At 49.8% G+C, this 19,884-nt stretch overlaps 2 long non-coding RNA genes across 2 annotated transcripts; both read right to left on the reverse strand.

Annotated features, from left to right (window-relative positions):
- Nucleotides 1–230: 230 nt before the first annotated feature.
- Nucleotides 231–2,114, reverse strand: LOC135827453 (uncharacterized). Its single transcript, XR_010555453.1, has 2 exons — nucleotides 1,907–2,114; nucleotides 231–1,132 (listed from the first exon to the last, which is right to left on the reverse strand). It is a non-coding gene; the product is annotated as an uncharacterized LOC135827453 (long non-coding RNA).
- A 10,634-nt stretch (nucleotides 2,115–12,748) lies between these two features.
- LOC135827415 (uncharacterized) lies at nucleotides 12,749–14,026 on the reverse strand. Its single transcript, XR_010555442.1, has 2 exons — nucleotides 13,515–14,026; nucleotides 12,749–13,114 (listed from the first exon to the last, which is right to left on the reverse strand). It is a non-coding gene; the product is annotated as an uncharacterized LOC135827415 (long non-coding RNA).
- Nucleotides 14,027–19,884: the final 5,858 nt, after the last annotated feature.

Raw genomic sequence — 19,884 nt, forward strand, 5'->3', positions numbered from 1 at the left:
TCTTCAACGGATATTGTGCACCATCATCAAGGTGGTTACCTATTTGTGATGCAGCTTCAACTAAAGAGTACAACAACAAAAGCAACAGCCTACATTCAACAGCCACAGCCCATGACAACCAGAACAACAACAACAACGACTACAACAACAACAACAACAATAACACCAATTCTCGTTCCTCATATACTGGCACACACAGAGACATAGACAGCAATAGCGGCAACACACAATTTAAAGGGTAGTTGGCCGCAGCCAGATGTGACACTTGCGCAGCTAGTGGGGAAGCACTAGCCATCGGTATTCGGTATGAAAAGATAGAATCTTGCGGCCTACGTATATTGAATGCCTTGAAAAACGCGTCTACATGTTGAAGGCATGACCAGCATCAGCCAAGGACTGATGGTCAAAGCAAATACCAAAATACACTGCTATAATATTAAAACACACGATCCTTGAAGGGTGGTGGCGTTCTACGGATGCGGAAAACTCGGCCTTTAGCCGAGTTTGACGCGAACAGTGAAATATACAAGTAATAATAAACAGAACTACAAGGACACATTATGTCACCATAATGTCGGCTGCGCAATCAGTCACTCATCTGACATAAGAATTTTTGAAGCAGCTAGTTGTCTGGAAACTGGGCATGCTTCCAGTTTGTGTCGGTACTTTCAAACTCTGGTTGCTGCAGGTGAAAAGAGATTCTCGCAAACCTATTTTCTAAAAAATGCACGGTTGCAGGCAGCGGTGTACAAGAATAAAAAGAAACGGAAAGAAATAACAAGGGTGCTTCAACGTTGACTGGGTTCGATCACTGAACACTAGACAAGAATGTTTGCAAAACAAAGGTAGAAGAACTGGTCAGCCTCAAATGCTACCTCAAGGACACACAGCGTATCCAAAAAGTAAAGAAAAAATGGAAAATGGTGAGCTGGAGGCGACTGTCGCCGACATCACTGAGCAGTGCAAATGGTATGGGCAGACAAAAACCAATAGGAGAAGACCTACACAGTACTGAAGGAGATGTCAAGCATGAATGCCAAACCTACAAGTGAACCTGAAGGAGAGGAGGATGTGGGTGATGCCATCTTGGCTACCCTGGCCAAAGATTTCTCTGAGCTACGGCAGCACATACCTGCACAGGAAAACCAGCAGAAGCATAACGGAGAGCCTCATCATATCGTTGGGAAACGGCAACAGCAGCGCAACATGAAGAAATAGAAAATGTGTGCTGAAGCTGCATTCTCGTTTACAAGAATGTTTGGGAGGAACGTACATGGACTACGGCGAATCATAGGCTTGAAGGTAATCAGGTAGTGAGCCTGTGGGCCTTGTTCATGTACGTTCATGCAAGCATCCCAACCTGGAGGAAAGAACTTCACAGGGAAATTCTTCGGTCCCAACCCCCTTTGTCCAGTTTCTGATTCGAAAGTCAGAAATAGACTATTTCATTTCAAGGAGGAAAACTTCCTTGTGCCAGCGGAGAGGGCTCGACACAATAATGTGGAGCACTATTACACGTAAAACTCCATTGCGCCTTTTGTGACTATTTCACTTCTATTTTTCACTGCACAGCAGTGCAAGCTCCATCAGCAGCCTCAAACATTCGTCATCTGAGAAAGGGCCCAACATTCCCCGAACCATCAAAATATCTACAGCAAACAAAAGGGAGATTTTCAAATTCATGCAAGAATACATTCAATAAATTCACCCAAAATGAAATGAAATCACCTGATAGATCGTCACTGATATCTGATATCTTCATACTCCCAAGTTCATAGAGGATAAAGTCTCTCCATTTCACAAGGTACTGCACGCTGCCACCCTAAAGCAACAAAATTCACAGTGCAACGAACAGCTCAATTGTGTCGACCTCGCGACCTGATTTATTACAATAAAATAAACGTACCTTCTTTCCCACTGTCGATCCGGTAAGAAGCAGCGAAAACTTCAGGCCCCTAAGACTGCTTGAATTTTCTCCACAGCGGACTGCTGCTGAAAACATCAGCTTGGCGTAAAAAACCAGGCTCATTCTGTCTATGAGATACCTAGCGTAAATGAGAGCCTTCTCGTCGCCAGCCACAACAATAACAACAACAAAAATCACCTCCACCGAAAAAGACATGCAGATCATCAGAGAGCTTGTTACAGCGTGAGTTCAAAAAAATCCTTTTTCATTGAGATCACAAAAAAAAACTTCACACTCGATCGCGCGAGCTCAGTACCAGCATGCTAGCAGTGACGTTTGGGTGGAAATATTTTATTTGAAAAACTTTTGTCAGGCGCGATGTCGCTGATTGCTGGTGATGCACTCAAATGTAAGATGTATGCCATCTTGCCTCCACCATCTGGTGCTGGTAGCAGATGTCGACAGCTGCAGTGCAAAGACTCGAGAAGTAGACAGTAGCTCTGGTGGCTTTGTGGGCAGGTTGTAGCGCGCCAGTTCAGCAGATACTGCTTCTCCTGTCAATGCTGGCGTCAGCACATCATCAACATAATTGTCCACCTCAGGCCAAGGCCATGTAATATAACTTTCTGGGCAATTGCTAGCCCAAGGCACACTAGCGTCATCATGGACAGCTTGTCACGACTGCCTGGTAGCATTGAAAAGCAGGATCGACGTGCACTTGCAGGTAAGCCTGGTGTATGTCGACGAGCTCATACCGCTCTCCGACTTTCCGCCATTAACGGATCTTCTGCGCACATGCAGGCGCATCCGTGCTGGGCCTGGACTGGATCAGGTTATTGAGGCCATGGTAGTCTAGGCACGGACGTACCAGAGTGCTAGCCTTGTGTGTCTGGCTCTTCATCAATAGTGGAATGAAGGCTCCAACACATCCGTGGATGGCCTCTTAAAGCTCTACTAGCCAACCCTTATCTACCCACGAGTCCAGTTCTGCACATAATTGAGCCTGTTGACCATCGAGCAGAGCTCTGTGTGCGCACTGGCAAATGACTGAGCCGATCGGCCAGGTTGGCGCTTGTCCGTCCGTCCTTCCAGCGCCACTGCTCGGTGTCTTCATACCACCGGATTAGACCGTTGTCGGCTTCTAGCGTTACGCCTATATCATCCTTCGTAACGGTCACATGACGTACGGGGTGTTCTGTTGCTGTGATGCCAGAAGTTGCTATGCCCGGGCCAAACGTAGCAGGGTTTAATTCACCTGCTTCGTCATAGCGTATGCTGACACCTCCGATGCCAGCAATTACGTCTGCGCAGAGATGTGCATATGCGCCAACAGATGTGAGTGACCCGAGAACACTTGCTTTCACATGCAGGTGAACGAGACACAGGTCTAACTAGACGTTGAAGCTGGAGGTCTGCTTCAACTAGGATCTCAACAGGGTTGCCAACCACGGCCACCACAAATGTCTGTCGGTCGATTCCGTATGAAATTTTGGCGTGCTTGATAGGTTTGCACTGTAATATTAATAATTGAGGACCAAGAAAAGTGTTACCAAACAGTATGAATGCCAAAGGAAAAGAGCCAAGAGAAAGAGAAAGAGAGAAGGAAAAATCAATAAGGAGAGACAAGTGCGTTTATGGAAATTCGTAGACACGGTAGGGTCCGCACAGGGACGTACATGAGCAGGTACACTGAACCTGGGAGACGTATACAAATACGGGGGTGTATAAATAAACTCTGCTGTACGGGGAAAGTGTTCAAGTCAATCTGAGGTCATGCAAACTGGGCACCGCCGGCACAACTGCAGCCGCAGAACATGCAGCTCTGGCTCGGAGCGCCGCACCATCCTATGCCCGACCTGCTGTCGGAAGTTCACACGTCCCCAGTACCTGGCTCAACACAAATGCAAGAAGTAACTCTGCCCTCCTTGCCACTTTGAGGCACTGGATCAGCTTAAGGTGGCAGTTTCAAGGTTCAGGGTTCAAGGTTCAAGGTGTGTGTGTGTGTGTGTGTGTACGGAGCAGAGACGTGGACGCCGAAGGCACCAACCTGCGCTCTCTCAACACCTTTCATCACCAGTGTGTTCGCATCATCGTTGGCGTATCCAGGCGGGACCAGTGGGACAACCGCGTAACCTCCGTTACCATGGCCCGAACCCTCTGCATTGACTGTGATGTCGCGGACATCATCCGGGAATATCGACTGCGTTGGCTTGGCAATGTTGGCCGGATGAACGACAACCGCATGCCGAAGCGAGTTTTTTTGGGGAGCTCCCTGCAACACGCCCTCGCCATGGTCCACGCAAGCGGTGGCGTGACTTCATCGGGGATGATCTCCGCTCCATCAGCCCCCCTGTGCGTTCTGACTGCTGGTTTGATGCTGCCCAGGAGGCAGATTGCTCATCTTCGTCCTCCGGCCCGCGCTACTTCTGATCCTGACTCTGGCTTCCGCTGCGCATATGAAAAGGTCTGCCGTTGTCCCGGGGACCACAAGCGCCATGCTCTGTACTGCAAAGCTAGCAGATAGTCCCTTCGCTGTCATTGCCATCGGCAATGGGCACGTTCAAGGTTCAAGGTGTGTGTGTGTGTGTGTGTGTGTGCGTGTGTGTGCGTGCGTGCATGCGTGCGTGTGTGTGTGTGTGTGTGTGTGTGTGTGTGTGCCTTGGTGGCCTTGGTAGACGGTTGCATTTTTTGGAGCTCTGCCTGCAAGTTTCCTTTCCTTGGTTTTTACCTTGGTTCCTGGGCTTGTAGGGCTGGGGTGGCCTTTTTGCCGTCCCAGCTGAATGCTGTGGGTCGTCAAGGGTCCTGTGGCAATGCACGTCGAGTATAGGGTAGCGCCTGATGCTGCCACTCGCCGTGCAGCGGGAAGCTCCACTAGTTGCGGTGTTGCGAGCCCGCGAGTGATTGATGGACGACGCAAGTCTAAATCTAAATCCGCAGATAGAAGGAGAGGAGAGTGCATGCAGTTGGCGTCCTGGAATGTCAGGTCGCTCGTGAATGCTTCTGGGCCTGTGGAGACGGCATTTGTTCGAAAGAATTCAAATTTGAGGAATTCAAATTTTGAATTTGACAAGGTTGATCGGAGGGTCGATGTCGTCGTCGGCGAGCTGAAGAGACTCGACATAGAGGTAGCTGGCCTGCATGAGACTCGCTGGTTTGGGGAGGAGGTGTATTCTGTTGGCGATTCGGCTGTCCTATCGTCTGGGCAGAGATTGCCGAGCGGTGATGGTTTCTTTCTCCGCGGCGAGGGCGTAGCTGTTGTGCTGCACGGACGCGCGCTTCGTGCCTGGAGAGACAGAGGTTCGCAGGGGGCACCGGTTTCGCCCCGTCTCGCTGTGGCGAGGCTTCGCTTCGTGTCGCGGCGCAGTAGAAAGTCGGTCAATCTCTATGTCATCGCCTGTTACGCACCGACATACCGCGCCAAGAGATCTGTCATGGACAGCTTTTTCAACGATCTGCAACGCGCGATACGGGATGTGCCTGGCGAAGACAAGTTCGTTCTTCTAGGCGACTTCAACGCCAGAGTTGGTTCCCGTCAATCTGGAATTGCTGATGACTGGCAGGGAGTTCGTGGCCCCCATGGTTTTGGCGAGTGTAACGAGTCAGGCGCGGAGTTGCTTTTATTCCTGCCCATGAACAATGCAACCGTCTGCAACACTTGGTTTCAAAAGAGGTCATTCCACAAACAATCCTGGCAGTACCCCAGGACCAAGCAATGGCAAGCAATAGACTTCATCATCATGCATCAAAAAGAACCGACGCCTGTGTCGTGATTGTCGCGTTGTGCTGAATGGGGACTGTCGCTCAGATCATCGTATGGTATGCCTCACTGTTCAGCTTCAGCGGATGTGGCTGTCTAGTGATAAGGCTGCGCCCAAACGGCGGCGCTTTGCAGTGAGCCTGCTGAAGCCGTCACCCGCTTCGTCAATGGCAACCGATGCTGATGTGAGTACCCCCACTCATGTCAGGGCGTATCAGGAGTCAGTTGCCTCTCGTCTTGTGGATATCTATCGAGGAGCGCTGGGATGCCCTTGCCACGTCGCTGTCCACTGCTGCGGAGACCACTCTTGGCTTCTCTGCGTGTCGGTCACCTGACTGGTTCTCTGACCAGCAGGACGTGCTTGGACCACTGATTTAGGAGCGTCGATTAGCATATAATAGATGGATTGCCAGCGGAGTCGCCAGAGATTGTGCAAAGTACAAACTCGCCCGTTCCGGGGCGAGAAGAGGTGTTCGCCACGCCAGGAACCAGTGGTTGGAACGTACAGCAGCCCAAACAGACATAGGCAGGGCGCAGAACCACAGAGTATCACCGTGGACGGCCATCCGGGATATCCAGCGCTGCTTTCAGGACCTCCGTCCGAAAGCAGTTATGACGATACGTGACAAGGAAGGTGTGATTTGTGCATCCACTAGGACCTGGCAGAGCGCTGGCATGAACAATTTCAACAAGTGCTCAACATCCTAAGCCAGTTTGAGCCAGATGCATTAGCTTCCTTGACTGCTCGTCCGGAGAACAACGAACTGGCTGAGCTGCCGACTGCGGCCGAGCTTCACCGAGCTATCACAAGCTTGAGCAAGAACAAGGCACCTTGAGAGTCTGGCATTCTACCTGAGATGGTGAAACATGCTGGTCCTGCTTTCACTGGCGCTCTACTAGAGATAGTCCATCAAGTCTGGCGGGAGAGTTGCATGCCCCAGGCGTAGCGTGATGCCGAGATTGTGCCGATCCCCAAAAAGGGTGACCTGTCCAGATGTGACAACTGGAGCGGCATTGCCCTTCTCGACGTGGTGGGCAAAGTTGTGGGCCGTCTCATCCAAAACTGCCTGCAGATACTGGCTGAGGAGGAACTGCCGGATTCGCAATGCTGCTTTCGGCGAGGCCGCTTCTGCATCGACCAGATGTTCTCTGTCCTCCAGCTGACAGAGAAACTGTACGAACACCGCACCAGCAGCTTTGCAATCTTTATTGATTTAAAGAAGGCGTATCACTCTGTTCCTTGTGAGGCTTTGCGGGCTGCGTTGCGCGCTCTAGGTGTACCTGAGAGCCTGGTTCGTCTCATCGCGTCATTCCACGACGGCATGTTTACCCGTGTCCGTGTTGGCATACTGAGCAGATAGCGGTGAACAATGGTCTGCGACAGGGATGTACAATCTCTCCCGTCCTCTTCAATCTCTACTTTGTCCTTGTATTCGAGAAGTGGCATAGTGAGGTGCAGCGTCAACATCCAGACGCGGGCATTGACTTCAGGTTCAACATCAACGACAACTTGTTCAACAACAGCCGCACGTGTCACCAGCGTTCTGCAGCTTTGGATGTGGAATTTGCTGATGATGCTGCTCTTATGGTGCCCTCCCGTGAAGTGGCCAAGTGGGCACTTGAGTTTTTCCATTCTGTGGCATCAGCATTTGGTCTCACAGTCAACTTTGCCAAGACGAAGTTCATGTGTTGCGGCTTCGGCATTCCCAATGATGACCGCCGTCCCATTGTCATCGATGGTCAGTCGGTGGAGTGCGTGCCGTCCTTCATCTACCTTGGGTGCTTGATGACTCCAGAGGGCAGGATCGGTCCTGAAGTTGACCGGCGACTTGCACAGGCTTCTCGGGCCTTCGGTACACTCCGGTGCGTATTAAAAAAAAACGCTATCTCCATCCGAACGAAGCGAGTGATCTATGATGCCTGCGTGTTGTCCGTCCTCCTCTATGGCTCTGAATCCTGGCCTGTGCTGCGCCGGGATGAAGATCGTCTGGACCGTTTCCACCACCAGTGCATCCGTGCTATCCTTGGCGTATCGCGCATTGACCAGGAGACGGACCACATCACCAACAGCGACCTGTGCGTGCGCTGGGGTAGTAGTGATCTGCTTTCTGACATCCTGCGTCGCCAGCGAATGCAGTGGCTTGGCCATGGTGCCCGCATGCCGGATTACCGCCTTCCGAAGCAGCTTCTGTTCGGTTGGCTGCCGCAGACTAGGCCAGCACATGGACCACGTCTCAGGTGGAAGGACCGCATTCGCTCGGATCTTACTCTACTCCATGTCCCAGAGTGGTACAAGTCCGCACAAGAGCGACAAGAGTGGCGCAGCATCTATCTGCCCAGTGTTGACCCTCCTGCACCGGAGTCGGCTGCTCACTGTAACACCTGCACCAGAACATTCACCAAACATTCGGGTATTACACGGCACAAGTGCCTTGCTGAGCGTCGGCTTCCGGTTGAGCTTCAGCGTGGTGCACGGCATTGCAGCACCTGCCGGCGGTGGTTTAAAAGTGCGGGGGGGGGCTGGCTGTTCACCGTTGTCAGCCATCACCATCTACAACAGTGGAGCCAACCGCTACTGCTCACGCCTCATCGCCCCCAGCAAAAGCATCTCTGCCGGGGGAGCCAACCGCTACTGCTCACGCCTCATCGCCTCCAGCTCAAGCATCTGTGCCCTTGGCGTCCCCACTCCGGTACGCTGTCTCGACTGAGCGCTGCTGCGGTCATCACTGCAGTGTCTGTGGCCGTTGCTGCAAGTCGGCTTCGGGCTTCGGCCGACACAATTTTCGGAGAGGCGGCAAGCCTGTTGATCGTGGCCACTTTTCAACATGAGTGCAGGTGGGAGAGACGTTTCTATCGGCTCCGTGGCATCCGGCGACATGTCTGCGGGGCGTCATGACTGCGCGCTCTCCTCTCCTCTCCCGCATCGGGGCAGCATAGCCAGTTACTGGCAGCTGTACACAAGGTATGTGTGCGTGCGTGCGCGCGCGCGTGCGTGGTTGGTTGGTTTGTTGGTTGGTTGTGTTTATTTGAATTCGCAAACCGAACGGACTGAACATGTCCAATGACAAGGAAGCGAATGAAGTCCAAGTAACCCAGGAATGGGGACACAGATGAAAAGAAAGTAAGGGAACAGAAGGCTCTCAGCAAAGGAATAAAAGAAAAGAAGGAAAGAAAAAGAATAAAGGAGAAGTGTGTGTAGCATTATGGTGATAATGCAGATTAATGGATACACGCAGCTTTGTGCTACCTGTTGTGTAATCATAGGTGACATTTACGTTTTGTTGTTCTTTTATATTTTTAGTATTTATTATCAGAGTCTAATGAATTCGTTCGTCGTTGTCAGCGTGTACACGAGGTACTGCTTGCCTTGAGTCAACAACACGGAATTCACGAGTTACGATTGTGCTTACTACGACGTTGCATGTTGTTTGTACATTTACAATCACGTACATGCAGCTTTGCAAGTTGTGTCACGATGCAATGCATACCAATTTATTTCACTACACGTATTTCTCGTAACACATCAATTCTTACTTCGTAGGTGTTTAGGTCCGGTCTTGCGTGACAGAGGTAGTTACTCTTAGTTAGCTTTCCCCATGCTTGATTCTAAGAAACACGGACATTGATTCTAGCTTCGAACTGTTTCTTCTTTGTCTGCCTGTGCATTTTGTTCTCAAACAAATCCTTCGTTCAATGTGTTTATATTTTTGCGCTCTGCAGATTTGTTCGCCTCGCGCTCAGCTTTGTTTCCTTTTCTCTGTCATGTCAACTGCATTATTATGACGTATGACTTGTGTACGCACTTATCACGTGACCGTTTGACTGCATGCGCTTTGCACGCTCTAGGCTAGTGCATTTGAGCGATCGTATCGATCCGCTTTCCTTGCCGTTTTCGTCTTCTCCGCTTCTTTACTCAGTCGAGTCAGTGTCGCTGCACTAGTTTGTTTTGCAGTTTATCCACGTCGCAGTCGTTCATGGTCGCCATCTTTACATTTGATTTTGATGCGCAGCTGCATGCTGATGCAGCTGCCTTTTTCATTCTTTCCATGACCTTCTTTCCAATTTTTATACTGAATCTACTGTATGTATTTTCTCACCCAAGTTTGCAACGGTTGTCGGTTGTAGCATGCCAAGGGTTGGATGCAGGGGTGGTTAATTAAGCTAGTAGTAGTAGTAACAATTCAGTAACAAGTGGTGCCGAAACCCGGGACGCAGAGGATGAGTTAGTTTGTAGTGAGTCTGTTCATCGTCGTCGTCAACAACAAAGTAAAACTATAAAGTATGCGTGGGAATGGAGGAGGTCAGGAGAGGAGCTGGTGGGAGCGCAAGACGGTGGAAGAGGAGGCAGAGCAGGTGGTTGGACCGTCAGAAGCTGGGGACTGGAGCCTGGGACGGCAGGTACCGCATGGAGCGTGTGGCCATGGCTCGCCAGAGGCCAGTGCATGAGTCTGGCATCACCGACTGTGTGTCGTTCTTTGTTGTTCGTCTTGTTGTTGTCTTGCTCGCTGTGTTGTCTGATCGTGTTTCTCTCGCTGTTCAGTTCGTTGCTGTGTTGTTGAGTTTGGTTGTCGGTATGTTGCTCTTCTCGTCGTTCTGTTCTGCATTAATTTGCGTTGTAGATTTATTTTGCGCTGCTGCGCGCATGTTGTTATTTGTTGGAGCTTTGGCCCTCGTGTTTCGGTTGGCCTTGTGTGCCTGAGTTTAGAGCGTCGGCTCTTGTGTTTTTTGGTTTGGCCCTGTGGTGCGGCTTGGTTGAGAGCGTCGGCTCTTGTGTCTTGGTTTGGCCCTGTGCCGTGGCCCAGTTTTGTTGTGCTACAATGTAAGCTGTTGGTTGGTTTTGGTTGTTCTGTTTTGCTGTGGTTCCTTTTGCTGTTGTGCATGTGGAACGTGGTGTCGGTTTATTATTTTGTGGAATGTCATCAAGGGGCAGGTGTTGTGAAATGATGTGTTTTTTTTCCTGTGTGATGGCATTCCCCAAACTGTCTCGTCTAGTCGCGTGCATGTGTGATATGAGCATGCGCGATGTTGTAGTCGGGAGTCCTTTTGTCAGTCTTCTTGTTCGTCCCTTTGAGTGTTGTCTCCATTTCCGTAATGTCAATAATAATTATGTAAACCAAAGTAGTCTTGTCCTTTGTGTCCTGCGTCCCGGGGAACGGAATGGCTGAGGTTCCGTTACATACCGCTCAATCTATGCTGCTATGATTGATAGTGCTGTGACTGCATGCAAATGCTTTGCTGCTGGCTCTGCACATAACAGTGATCATGTTGACCAAAAAAGCATAGTGCATGCACATCTGGTACTCTACGTCGCTTGGTGCTCTACGTGACATTGAACGTGTCTCTCTACGTCACATTGAACGTGACTCAACGTGGCATTCATGCGTGGTGCTCAACTCCGATGTGGGAGGCGTGCGACGTGGCGTCACCATGGCATTTGTATGTGGCGCTCAACCTGGGCGACATTCGACATTCGTTCGACGTCGCACTCAAAGTGTCTTGCTAGAGTTTGCCTGACTATATATTTCGATCTGTTCTGTATGTACATTATTCCTGTTTGCTTGTACTGTTTTACCCTCCCACCTTCCATTTCTCATTACTAATTTACTTTGATAAAGTGAATAAATCATGGGGTGTTGCCCACGCTCATTTCCGGCTACTCCCTTAGAAGCTTGGCTCCGTCAACATTCTGCTCTTGCAGTGTCTACCCGGCTGACCCTGAATCCTCTCTTGTACATATTTGGCTCCGCTAGCATTCTGCTTCCGCTGTGTCTACGCATTTCTCTCCGTAGCCTCTCACTCCGATGACCGGCACTCCCCCGTACCGCAAGTTTCTGCATGTTGTAGTTAAAGGGGAACTCCGGTCCAAAATCACCCCCATTTTTTATTGCGGAATCCATTAGAGTATGTCGTAAGTGGTAGAATGGCGAAAACCGGAAGCTTCTACGACAAGGATAACATACCTAAATTACCAATTGCAATTTTCCATATTTGGCACGAGGGGGCCCCCTCCCACCCTGTGACGTAAAACGTTCTCAGCCCGGTCCACTCAGATGAAGTTTTCAAATAATTGAAGCAAGAATGAAAAGTCCTTGGCGATTGTTGAAGTGCTTGTTGTTCAGTGCCATGCCCGATTTATTGTCACGACTCGCTGCTGCGTCTCTGGATGCAACAATGTCACGAAGAAAGAGGCGCCTGCGGGCTGTCGTAGCATGGCTTTCCTCTGGCTGACGCGAACCTGACGACAGCTTGGCTATGGAGAGTATGTTGGAAGGATTTTTTTCCGACGAAAAATAATCGTGTCTGCACTGAGCATTTCACTGAGATGTGCTATGAAAGAGATTTCCAACAAGAGTTTGCACAAAGCATTGGTGGCTATAAGCAGAAGCAGCAGCGACGCTTGAAGCCAGGGTCTCTGCCATCCTGAAACTTGGCGGTGCATGTCATACTAATAGTTAGTAGCTCCTCTACCTCTGCTGCCAGCAAAAGCAGACCATCTTCGACTCTTACTTCCAGGAACGTCAGCACGATGAGGTAAGTGAACGGCATGATTTTGTGCCGTCCAGAACGTAGCTCTAAACGACTACAGTCCTACTCAAAGTCCTCTACTCAAAATCCTAGTCAGTGAAGTCGAGAATTGATGTAATGTACATGGAACGTTATCATGTGTGTTATTTCGGTTCTCTTTATCTGTAAGTTTCCATTGCGTTACTTTCCGGTTGCAGCTACACTGCCACAAATACAAGGTACAGTATGATTTGTAGTCTGGAAATTTTCCATGCTGTCATACTGAAGTGGGCACCAAAACGTGTCCACTTTTCGTACAATGGCATGAGAGCACGGGTACAGTCGGCATGTCTGTCCCACAATGCCAATATTGGGAGAGCGCACGCCAAAACCAAGGAGGGTGTGCTCAGGTACAGGCTGGAATACACCAAAAGAACAAAGTGGCCAAGAAGCTGCACGACAATGTCCTGCAACTTCTTGAAGGACCTGTTGAACGATGTGCATACAACCATTCTCGGCATTCGCAACGGCACACGGCACCGGCACAACCCTATGCTCCCGAACACAGTACAGTCTTGTGCCATTGTATCTGTCAACTTTACCAGATTGTTCGTGCAGCTGCATTGGTGCAAAGCATGCGCCCACCCGAAAACACAAATATTGCCCGAGTCAAGAATAGTTATAAATCGTGTCTGTCAACTGTTTTCTACATTCTGCATGCACATGTACCAATGATTATGTGAACGTCAACCAGGCCAAGAAGCATTATCATCATCATCATCATGTCCAACTGCTTCCTCAAAGCCCCAGTGCGCATCTGCATTGGCTTCTGGTACAGCTGCTTTATCTTCCATACCACGCAAGACGGTATCACACGCCGCTGCTTGCGTCCAAAGTATCCATGGGTGAACCATGTGTATTGTCTATACGCCACATGTCTCCAAATCCTGCACAAAACAGTTGGAGAGATGTAGATACACATAATTATCACGAGTGTCTTCATGATTGTGTAAAAGTAAATAGTTTCAGTGTAAATAGTTTCGGATTCGAGTTAATATTTCTATGGGCTACTATACTAAAGACACTTTGGCCTTTTTTCAAATTTACATCACTTTTACACACAGTTGAAACACTTACAGTGCTAGGAATAGTATGAATGAAAGACATCGTTGTACCAGTATAATTATATTGGCATGGGTGCAATCGAACTTCATGATTGTGTGATGGAAATTGGTGAATTTGAATACTGTACACAAAATCATTGCACAACACTTCCCATCTACTTTGTACCGGTACATGAAACATGGAAAGAAAGGAAATAATGAAACCGATTCAGTGAATCCTCACCTGTTTGACCACGGTCCACACCTTGCCCGAAATTCTTCGAAGGAAAGCAATGCCACCTCGAGCACCGATTTTTGCAGGCAAACAACAGCAAACTCTGAGTGCTGCGTGACGCACTGCAGCCCTTCCTGCTCGCCGCGTTTACTGAAAGCTGCAGGAACCTCCCAGCAACAAGTCGACTCGACCTCGCTCCACATCATGCTGCATTGTCCGCAACGGCATCAAGCAGTGCTTCTCACGCGAGCACTTGCAACCAAAGCGTTCTCTTCACGTTCATCTGTTTTGTAGTCTCAGAAATATTACTTGTAGACAGTTTCGCAGACGCTGATGCGCGCTTCGGCTCGAACCTAAAAGGCCTCGGTGTTGTTGAATCCGAAGTGGCGTCCACCTCCACACCTCCCGTGGTCTCCTCTTCCTCCAACATGATGATCGAATGAATACTAGTACAAGGGTTATTGATTGAAGAAAAAACAGTGAATACCTTTTTCAAAATTTCTGCAGGTCTACCATTTGAATAAAAAAAATTGGAGGTCACTGAGAACGTTTTACGTCACAGGGTGGGCGGGGGCCCCCTCGTGCCAAATATGGAAAATTGCAATTGGTAATTTAGGTATGTTATCCTTGTCGTAGAAGCTTCCGGTTTTCGCCATTCTACCACTTACGACATACTCTAATGGATTCCGCAATAAAAAATGGGGGTGATTTTGGACCGGAGTTCCCCTTTAAAGTGTGTGGCTTTTTGGTTTTTGAAAAGTGAGGCACGCGTTTTTCGGGCTCTCCTTTTTTACCCTTTTTTGCAGCCCAGCCGGCATCATGCTGGACAGGAAGTAGACTAGATCAGTGATTAGAAGAAGAGTAGTGTCGGGAACTTGCCATGCCCGGAGCTACCACGAGAACTAACTATCGTGTATCAGCCTTGCCTGAATCTGAGACGAAAATGTTGGGCTCCCTGCCTAGTCTCGAGTCGGATGTATCGGCAGTGCTAAAAAGTCTGGCCGCACTTTTCTCCGAGGGCGCCGATCGCGAGGATCGCCTGAACAATAGGTTCGATGAGCTATCCAGACAAGTATCTAAGCTGAAGGCGGAGGTAGCCTCTCTCAAAGAATCCCCCATTGCCGCGGCGAAAGCACCTCAGCCATGCCAGCCAGGACGTACTACGAACCGTGATCGTACCCGTACTGACCCCCGCACAGCCTGCAGGCCATGTACCAGGAGTTCGAGTAGATCTACCAGCACGCTGAACCAAGGTCCAGCATCCGATGCGCCCCGTGCTGAATTTGAAAATGATGCTCGCCCAGCAGGCAGTCCTGTCCACAATGTGGATAGCGTGAACGAGAGTGACGCGGATGACGGTTTTCAGCAGCCGCGGAGACGAAAGCGCAACAAGAGCACAAAGGTGTTGCAGCCCATCTCCGACGATGCATGGAAACTCATTGCAATTGAGCCCCACAGAGCGAAGAGAGCTGTCGTGTATGTTGGTAATCTCAGCAGGGAGACAACTGAAGACCGGTTACGAAAAAATTTGTTGATTTGCGTAGCAGGGCCGTCAACTCCGACACACCAGTAGTGCTCCATACCTCTAGCATGCATGTCAATGATAGCGGCTGCATATCTGCAACAGCGATGGTGGATGCCAGCTCCCTGCATATCCTGCTGGCTGCCAACTTCTGGCCAAGGCCACTTTACTGCAGGAGGTGGACCTGCCACACATCCGACAGTCATAAGACGGCACCAGGGTCAGCTCAGCCTGGTTGCGCACCAACTTTGCCAACCAATGATAAAGAATGATGGCAGCACTGGGCGACCCTAAGTGTAAACTACTTCTAACTAATGCATTTGGCCTGATTTCTAAGCTTGGTGAATTCCAGCACGTAGTCACCACACACCTACCAGACATTGCCATTGTCACGGAGACGAAGTTCACGGTAGAGAAATGTACGATTGTGGATGCCATGCTGCCAAGTTCCCAGCCGCCCATCCGTCGTGACCGTACATCACAGGGTGGAGACGTAGCTATGTTGTTGCGGTCCGGTCTGGCCTACAGACATCTGGAGCAGGTGAGCTGCGGTGATCTGGAGGTCATATGGATTACTGTCCAACTACAATCAGGCAACAACGTAGTGGTGTGTGCCGCTTACCGGCCAGGCTCGTGTTCTGACAGCGACATCTCCATGATCTGGCATATTGATAGCACACTTGACAGAGTGCGGGAGCAAGGATCTAACATCATTATTGCCGGCGATTTCAATGTGCACAACCGAGCTTGGATCCACAGCACCAGGACGAGCATTGCTGGTGAAGCTGCAGAGGACATGTGCGCACTGCATGGTCTCAACATGTACTGGAACCCACCCGCGATGCTAACACGTTGGACTTGGTCATGACGGACTTCCAAGATCCCGTCCACATTCAGGAAAAAAAAAAGTAAATTATCGTATCCGTTCCTGAAAGGAACTCACAATGGCCGCTAACACCCGATAAACCCTAGCGGCAGACGTGGACCACATTCAGGTACTGCCCCCAATTGGCAAGTCTGACCATGCTGTCATCATAGCTACATGTAGTTCTCAGCTGCAGAGAGAGAAGAGCACGCGGAGAACCGTCTGGCGCTACAAGAAAGCAGGCTGGCCTCGCCTACAGCACTTCTACCGAACCACAGATTGGGACGCATTGCACTCACCTGATGTTGATGAATGCACCCGGGCGGTGACTAGCCACATTCTTCTGGGTATGCAGAAGTTCATACCATCTCGGAGACTTGTAGCACGCCCATCTGATAAACCATGGTGGACACCGGAATGCTCTGACGCTGTCAAAGAGAAGCAGAGAGCTTGGCGGCATTGGCGCTCACAACCTTGTGTTGCTAATTAGAGCACATACAAGATAGCCTGCACAAATCCCCGCCTCCTCATTTCTGCTGCAAAGTCAATCCACCGTCAGCGTATTCGAGCTCGACTGCAAGCAGGTTGTGCAAACGATAAAGAGTGGTGGAAAACTCTGAAGCAAGCCAGTGGCCATGGACGCAACTCTGGCATACCTACTATCATCGATCATGATGGCAAATAACACTCCACCAATAGTAGCAAAGCTGAGGCGTTTGGGAAGGATTTTGCTGGGAAATGCTCTCTTGTGGATGATTTCGAGGATGAGCCTTTCCCACATGTACAGCCTAAGTCTACAGCCCCCTTGTACCAAGTGAATATCAGGGAACCAGCTGTAGCCCGAGCCCTCCGTCAGCTTGAGACCTCCTAAGCAACAGGACCTGACAACATCCCAGCTTGTGTCCTCAAGACGTGTGCAAACGAGCTTGCTGCCCCCCCCCCCCCCCCCCTAGCACGCCTCTTTGCCATGTGTTTCTCTATTGGAAGACAACCGGTAGACTGGAAAGAGGCCAGAATAGTTCCAGTTCACAAGAAGAACTCCCGTTCACCCATCAGCCACTACCAACCAGTGTCCCTACTCAACATTATCTCAAAGGTAATGGAAGGCATTGTGAACCTCGCAATCATGAACTTTCTAGATCGCCATAATTTTCTATCTGCAAGGCAATATGGATTCCGCTGACGCCTTGGAACTGCAGATGTCCTGACGCTCCTACATCAGCAATGGAGTAGAGCTGCCGGTGCGGGAGGCTCAGCCCGTGTTCTTGCAATAGACATAGCTGGAGCATTTGATAAGGTGTCCCACAAAGGTGTGATTCACAAAGCTGCTGTCTATGGGCTCAGGGGCCACCTTTTAACCTGGTTGACCGACTATCTATCAGCTCGGCATCTCCATGCAGTCGTATCTGGCCATGAGTCTAATGTCTTTTCCATTACCGCTGGTGTTCCTCAAGGAAGTATACTGGGGCCTACTCTGTTCTTGTTATACGTGAATGACAGTGACACTACTCTAGGAGAGGGTGTAGATCTCGCTGTCTATGCGGACATCACCACGCTGTATCAGTGTCTCGCAGTGGGTGCGGACGTGAATGAACAAAGTCGTGTTTTTCAGCATGCAGTGGATGACCTCTCCGCCTGGAAGATCTCATTTGAGCCCACCAATCCCAGACCCTCACCATTGATCACCATTGGCCACGTCGGCAGCTCCCAGCCGACTCCTTCGATGGAGTACCAGTTGTGGAGGTAGCAGAGCTCAAGCTCCTAGGAGTCCAGTTCGACACACAGTTGTCTTTCCACCAGCATTTGCGCTCTGTAGCCGTAAGTGCTCGCCAGCGGTTACACTTCCTGAACAGAGCTGCCCCCATCCTTGATGTTCGTGGAAGAGAGCGGGTCTACAAAGGCTTCGTCAGACCAGTAATGGAATACTGCCCGTTGGTCTGGATGTGGGCAGCCACTACAACCCTTCGCCAGCTCGATGCAGTTCAGTTACGAGCTCTCAAGATCATCTCTCGTGAGTCATGGCTCCCAAATCTGGCCCTCCGCCGTGCTGTTGCTGCTCACACGTACTTATACAAGCTCCAGTGCCTCCCAACTAGCTCACCACTGCGAGCAATGATCCCTGCCGTTGCACCAGAGCTGCAAGGGCATCCTCACATAAATCAGCAGAGCCGGATTTGCCATGAATTGCAGTTTGCCATGCCCCGCAACCGTCACTCACGTAACAGCGTACAGCATTTCCGTCCGCCATCGTTGAGGATTGAAATCGCCTTCCTCCAGAGCTCATCACAGCACCACTTACTCTACCTCGCCTCCAGCAGTTCAAATAAGGCGTTCATAAGTATCTGCGATCTGCTGACTGGTATTGGGCCTCTACGCACCTGTGATCTGTGTGTGTGTGTGTGTGTGTGTGTGTGTGTGTGTGTGTGTGTGTGTGTGTGTGTGTGTGTGTGTGTGTGCGTGTGTGTGCGTGCGTGTGTGTGTGTGTATAGTGTGTGTGTGTGTGTGTGTGTGTGTGTGTGTGTGTGTGTATATATAGTACTTGTGTGTGTGTGTGTGTGTTTGTGTGTGCGTGTGTGTGCGTGCGTGTGTGTGTGTGTATAGTGTGTGTGTGTGTGTGTGTATAAATAGTGTGTCCCATATGGTGCAGTGGTATATGCAGCGATTTCCAATCGATAGATTGCGGGTTCGATTCCCGACGATTATGGTCACACACGTCTTTCTTCTCTTTCTCAGACTCTTCCTGACTTTTCTTTCATTCTCCTGGGTGGTTACCAACAGCCAGTGCATGCCGGAGTATGTGGTGTGATGTGTGTGCGGGAAAAAAAGAAAAAAAAGAAAAAAATGAAAAAAGACCAAAAAAAGGGATTCACTGGCCAGAAATTGTCACTCCAAATAGCTGTATGGTGTAGACCAGGCTGAATAGTGACGGTCAATTCTTCAGCCTTGCAAGCTGTTGAATGGTGTAATCCCAGCACAAGTTGCTATGGCTTCTGCTGTAGCATTGCTATCATCGCCTCCGGCGATGGGCGTCAAAGGTGAAGGTATAAATAGTACTTGTGTGTGTGTGTGTGTGTGTGTGTGTGTGTGTGTGTGATGTGTGTGTGTGTATAGTACTGGTGTGTGTGTGAATGTGTGTGTGTGTGTGAATGTGTGTGTGTATAGTATGTGTGTGTAATACTTCCGTGTGTGTGTGTGTGTGTGTGTGTGTGTGTGTGTGTGTGTGTGTGTGTGGCTGTTCGCGTGTGCGTGTGTGTGTGTGTGTGCCGGCGTGCGTGTGTGTATGATTTCGGATACCTGCTGCTGGGCGTATGCAGTCAATGTATGGTGTACCTGAACCTCAACTTTTTCCTCCCATTGAAAAACATTCCGTGACCGTGCTGCCACCCTTATTTCACATTTGCTCTGTAGTGCTCCTGCTCATTTTTTTATATTTTCATATTTTTCTATTTTTCTGCTTGGCGCGCATGAGCAGTGCTGAGGCCGAAACCCCTGGTCGGTTTAGCTGCTCTTGCCCCGCCTCCACTGCTTCGGCTGCCATCGCTATGTGCATCTCTGTGCGTTTTTGCCGGCGTTTGCACCATGATTCTTTGTGGTTATCTTGTTAAAACAGTGTGTGTGTTTGTGTGTGTGTTTGTTTGTGTTTGTGTGTGTGTGTGTTATCCCATCACTAGTTGCCGTTTCTAACGTAGCTGTTCTTTACCATTGCTTCTGCGATGGGCAGGTCTGAGATCTGGGATCTGAGGTGTGTGTGTGTGTGTGTTTGTGTGTGTATGTGTGTGTGTGTGTGTGAGTGTGAGTGTGTGTGTGTGTGTGTGTGTGTGTGTGTGTGTGTGTGTGTGTGTGTGTGTGTGTGTGTGTGTGTGTGTGTGTGTGTGTGCATGCATGCATGAGTGTGTGTGTGTGTGCAAGGGTTCGTGTGCATCAACATGTGTATGAATGTGGGTATGTGTGTCCATGTCTTGTCTTTAATTTGCTGCTACTTCCAGGATGGT

Source organism: Sycon ciliatum, chromosome 11, assembly GCF_964019385.1.
Source record: "Sycon ciliatum chromosome 11, ocSycCili1.1, whole genome shotgun sequence".
NCBI lineage: Eukaryota > Metazoa > Porifera > Calcarea > Leucosolenida > Sycettidae > Sycon > Sycon ciliatum.